Source organism: Neopelma chrysocephalum, unplaced genomic scaffold, assembly GCF_003984885.1.
Source record: "Neopelma chrysocephalum unplaced genomic scaffold, ASM398488v2 Primary Assembly neopelma1_179, whole genome shotgun sequence".
NCBI classification, from domain to species: Eukaryota; Metazoa; Chordata; class Aves; order Passeriformes; family Pipridae; genus Neopelma; species Neopelma chrysocephalum.
In genome coordinates, this window is record NW_020897841.1 from 216,649 (window position 1) to 221,782 (window position 5,134).

Sequence of the window (5,134 nt, forward strand, 5' to 3'; positions counted from 1 at the left end):
TGGATATTAGGGATAGGTATTTAGGTTGGATATTAGGGATAGGTATTTAGATTGGATATTAGGGATGGATATTAATGTTGGATATCAGGGCTGGAAATTAGGGTTGGATATTAGGACTGGATGGATATTAGGTATGGATATTAGGTATAGATATTAGGTATGGATATTAATGTTGGATATTTGGGTTGGATATTAGGGTTGGATATTTTGAATGGATAATGGGCTTGGATAATAGGGATGTATAGCAGGGTTGGATATAAGGATTGGATATTAGGGATGCATATTAGGGTTGAATATTAGGGTTGGAAATTAGGGATGGATATTAGGGATGGATAGTAATGGATATTTGGGTTGGATAGTAGGGCTAGATATTAGGGATGGATTTAGGGATGGATGTTGCTGTTGGATGTCTTTGGATTTTAGGGATGGATATTGAGTTTGGATATTGGGGTTGGATATCAGGGTTGGAGATCAGGATTGGATATCAGGGGTGGATATTAGGGTTGGATGTTAGGACTGGAATTAGGGATGGATGTTACTGTTGGATATTAGGGCTGGAAATTAGACTTGGATAATAGAGCTGGGATTAGGGATGGATAGTAACGGATATTTGGGATGGATATCAGGGTTGAAATCAAGGTTGGATATTCGGGATGCTCTGACCCTTCTCAAGGGACTTTTGGGGCCCTTGATTCCCAGAGCAGTTTCCTGGGAAGAGGGTGGACCAAGCCCCCACCTCCCCACTCTGATGGGCCCTTTCCCTTCTCCCACAGGTCCAAGTCGCCGCGTTCCTGCCCGGAAAAGCGAGAGACCACTTCCTTATCCGCTGTATTCTCTTAAATCCCACAGAAACACTTCTCCTTGCGAAACCCCTTTGTTTTGTAAGATAAGACAAGTCTGAGCAGTTCTGAATCCCAGACGCAAGAGATTCCAGCATTCCCGAGGGAAAAAAAAAACCACAAAAAACCCACGGAACCCAACGAGAAAAAAACGAAACAAAAAAGTGCAACTTTTGGAGGGATGACTCTCTTTGAACATATCAAGCAGAATGTCCAACTTGGAATTCCGAGACTGAATGGCAATCTTTTTCCACACTGTGGGACAATGCATTTGTGCCTAAAATTCCTTGGTTTTTTTTGGGTTTTTTGGGTTTGAGGTTTTTTTTTCGCTTTTGTTTTTGGGGTTTTTTTGGGGGGGTTTTTTTTGGTGGTTTTTCGGTGGTGTTTGTTTTTTTTTGGTTTTTTTTTTGGTTTTTTTTGGACATAAAAAAAAAACAAAAAAGGGAAAAAAACCATAAAAAAAAAAGAAAAAAAAAACAAACAAAGCAAAGAATTTGTAAAAGCCTGAGGATTTAAAAAAAATATTTAATTTAAAAACAAACAAACAAAAAAAAAAAAGGTAAACTTGCAATAATGATAAAAAGTGTACTTCTGAAGAGGGGAAAAATGAGACAAAAAATGAGGGAAAACGACGGAAAATGAGGTTTTTTTTGTTTTGGGGGTTGGTGTTTCTGCTCTTTATCCACCGGGATGAGATATTCCCGAAATATTCCCGAAACCAGCAAAAATGTCCCGATGAAACAAAACAGAAAAAAAAAATAGAACCTGAGAATTTTAGCCATTCCTTAGGGTAGGAGAAACAGATGGATCTTATAGACCTATGACAAATATATATATATATAAATATATATATAAATCTATATGAGAAATTTAGTGGAGATGATGGGTAAGGTTTTGTTCCTTCGGTTTCGACTTTTTTATTTTGGCTCCTGTAAAAAAAAAAAGGGAAAAAAAAGGAAAAAAACCACGACAAAATGACAAAAAAAAAGGAGAATAGGATTAACTTTTTTAAGAAAAAAAAAGACAAAAAGAGAGCTTTTCCTGTAAATATGGAATTTTTCGGGGGGGGACTTCTCCCCCTTCTTTTCCTTGTTTTTTTTTATTATTGTTATTTTTGGGTTTTCCCCCCTGTTTTCCTGGAGCCCGGAGTGCCGACTCCACGCCAAGCGGGTGGAACCGCCGGCCCCGCCGTTGCTTCTCATCCATAACAAATTTCCTGGGATTTTTGGGGGCAGAGGGTGGGGGTGGGAAATTTAAAAATGCAAACAAACAAACAAACAAACAAAAAAACAAACAAAAAAAAGCCGGATTTGGGCCCCGTTTTTTTCCGGGATTTTCCGAGGTGCAAGGTTAGGATGCTACAATGTTACCACTGTGCCTTCCAATGTTTCTCCATCGGCAAAACATCCCATCCTCTGAGTGGCTGATTCCGCGTTCCCTCTTTGTGTAGCGATTCCAGGGGCTGGGAGGGGGAGGGGAGGGAGGGGGGAATTCCAAGGAGTGGGATGGATCGACTCCATGTGCGGACTTTTTCCCCCCCCGTCGTTTTCCTTGTTTCCGAGTGGATTTTTTTCCCCCCGAGCGCCTCGTTTTTGTTGTTGTTTTGTTTTTTTTTTTCCGTGGGAAATGCCAATTTTTTGGGTCCTAACGAGCCTTATGAGTCCTAAAGCATTAAGTTGCACTTTGTCCAGGAGGGGGTTGATTCCCGGAATTCTCTGGCCAGTACAAAGGAAGTTTTTCCCGACCACGCCGCCGGTGGCGCCGCAGCTCCGAAGTCTCGGCACAACCCGACTTCCAGAGTGACTCCCAATCCTGAGTGACTTTGGTGTACAGAACCACGCCAGTGCTCATTAAATATTTATCAGCATCCCTTTCCGTCTCCAATCCCATTTTTTTCCCAGCCCGGCGTGGCTTCCCAATCCAACCCCCCCACCCTTGTCCGAGTCGAATTCCCGCTGAATAAACGCCATAAATCCATCCCCGAAACGGTCTAAACGTTCCATCTGTTCTCCTGGTTTGCCAGTTTTCCAGAGGCCTGGGAAAAAAAACAAACCAACCAACCACAGACAAAAAGAGAGACGTTTGTACATTTTATGCAACAAAACCCGGCCCGGCCGGATCGTTATTTTGGAATTGTGTATGTAAAAGTTCTATTTTTCCATGTAGACTCTCGTTATTCCGTGTTTTCCTACATTGTGTCGGGGTCGGGGCATCGCGGTGGGTTTTTTTTTTTCCAGTGGATCGAATTCTGGGTGGTTGAACGAACAAAAAAGAATCCCATGGAGTGTCCTTGAAGGGAAAGAAAGAAATGGAATTTTCCCATTTTCCCGCAAAAAAAACCGAGAAGAACAAACCCAATTCCCCACGTGCTCCCGGAGAATCCGTTCAGGAAACTTCCCGGCTTTCAAGGTGTTGATAAGTTGCCAAAATGTGGAGGTGGAGTCAACTGGGAAAAACCAAGCCTGGGCTTAAATCCAGGCAGGAATAAGGCTGGACTCGGAGCTGGGCTTAGCCGAGGGAGGGTGAGAATTCTGGAATTCTGGAGCCAGGAAGAGCACGATGCCAAGGAACACGAGCCATAAATCCCATTTCCCAGGAGGTCTCAGCCCCGTTGGATCATGTCGGATTGGGGTGTCCGAGTGTGTCGCTCTGCCGGGATCAGGATCAGGATTGGGATCAGCAGGAAATTGAGATTTCAAGGATTGAAATGCTGGAAAACCCCAACTTGATGTTTATTAAACCCAATTTGTGGATGGAAAAGAAATGAGGAATTTCATCCCCGAAACTGGAAAAAAGCAAGGGAAAGGTTTCCTTGTTCCATCCATCCGGGATGTTCCCTCAGCCAGCCTAGATGGAAGAGCTGAAGATCCCACTCCGGATGAGCCAAGATTTAACAAAACCACCCCCCCTTGAGTGTCTGATCCATGATTTTTCCATGTTTTCCCAGCCCAGGGAAGGCCTGTGTGTCATTCTCTGAAGCCATGGAATTTTTTATTCCCCGTGGGAATAAAACCAGGCTGAAAACTCCCCGAGAAAGGGCAAAATCCCGATTTTTTTAGCAGCTTTTTCCCACCTAGATCCACCTCCACATGGCAGGAATTTATGGATCTGCCGGATTGGGAATGTTCAGCTGGAGCTGCGTTGAGCTGCAAGGACGCTCCAAGTGCCAGCAAGGCAACATATGTAGTGATTCAGTCTTCCGAGGTTTTTTGGGATTGTTTTCCAGGATTTCGGGGGGCTAGGAGGGGGGGAAGGCGCCGGAAAGGGCGGTCAGGGAGAACTTATCCATATCCAGACTCCAACAATCCCGAGCAGTGCCAGGAATGAGGAGATTTCGATGGAAAGAAGCACAAACTCCCGAGGAAAAAAAGCAACAAAATTAAAAAAAAAAAAGGGGGGGGGAAATTGAAAAAACCCAGAGGAAAAAAATCAGGAAAATTCCAACTTTTCCACTAGTTGACTGGAAAAAAAAGAACTTGGAGGTGGAAAGGTGGAATAGTGAGAAATTCCAACACAACGAGGCACCGGGGCCTGGGAAGGCCCAAGTTTTTTGTTCATTTCTGACTTTTTTGGGTTGATTTTGTTTTATTTTGTTTCTTTGGTTTTTTTTCCCGCAAAACCCCACTTTTTTAGTTCTTTTTTTTCCTTGTTTTTTTGTTTTTCCTCTGGGACTTGAAGTCGCCTCATGTTCGTGCAGTGCTGGGCGTGGCCCCTCCTCATTTTTGAGTATTTTAGCCCTTCTGTAATGGTGAGAAATGATTATGAACTGTGGCCTTTTTTCCTTCTTGTTACTTGTGATGCAATTTCGGTGAAAAAAATAAGAATTAAAAAACAGGAAAAAAAAAAGGTGAAAAAAAACACTGAAAAAGCCTAAAAAAAAAAAAACAAACAAAAAAAAAGCGAGAGGTTTTACCATGTATCAGTGCCTGGCTTTTTGTTATAAAGCTTCGTTTGTCTAGTGCTCTTTTGGAATAAAATAGACGTAGGACACCCTTGTAGGATGGAAAAACTAGAGAATCCACCTCAGTTTACCGACAAGAAAAAAAAATAAATATATTTGGCTTATTTTTCACAGGAGCGATTGCCTTTTCTGCCAGGAGAAAAGAGAAAAAAGAAAGAGAGAGAAAAATAAAACAAGGGAAAAAATAAAAGGGAAAAAAATAAGGGAAAAAATGTGGTGAAAAAAAGGGAAAAATATAAGGGAAAAAATAAGGGAAAAAAATAAGGGGAAAAATAAGGGAAAAAATAAAGGAAAAAAGGAGATTAAAAAATAAGGGGGAAAATAAGGGAAAAAA

General features: G+C 42.0%; 1 protein-coding gene across 28 annotated transcripts in view; it reads left to right on the forward strand.

The window, feature by feature from the left end:
* TCF4 (transcription factor 4) overlaps positions 1-1,238 on the forward strand; it is a 117,771-nt gene extending 116,533 nt beyond the window's left edge. For all 28 annotated transcript variants that reach the window (XM_027701995.1, XM_027702016.1, XM_027701998.1 and 25 more), the window contains one exon: positions 774-1,238. The gene's annotated coding sequence lies outside the window, so the exon portion shown is untranslated. The remainder of the gene's footprint in view (positions 1-773) is intronic.
* The last annotated feature ends 3,896 nt before the right edge of the window (positions 1,239-5,134 follow it).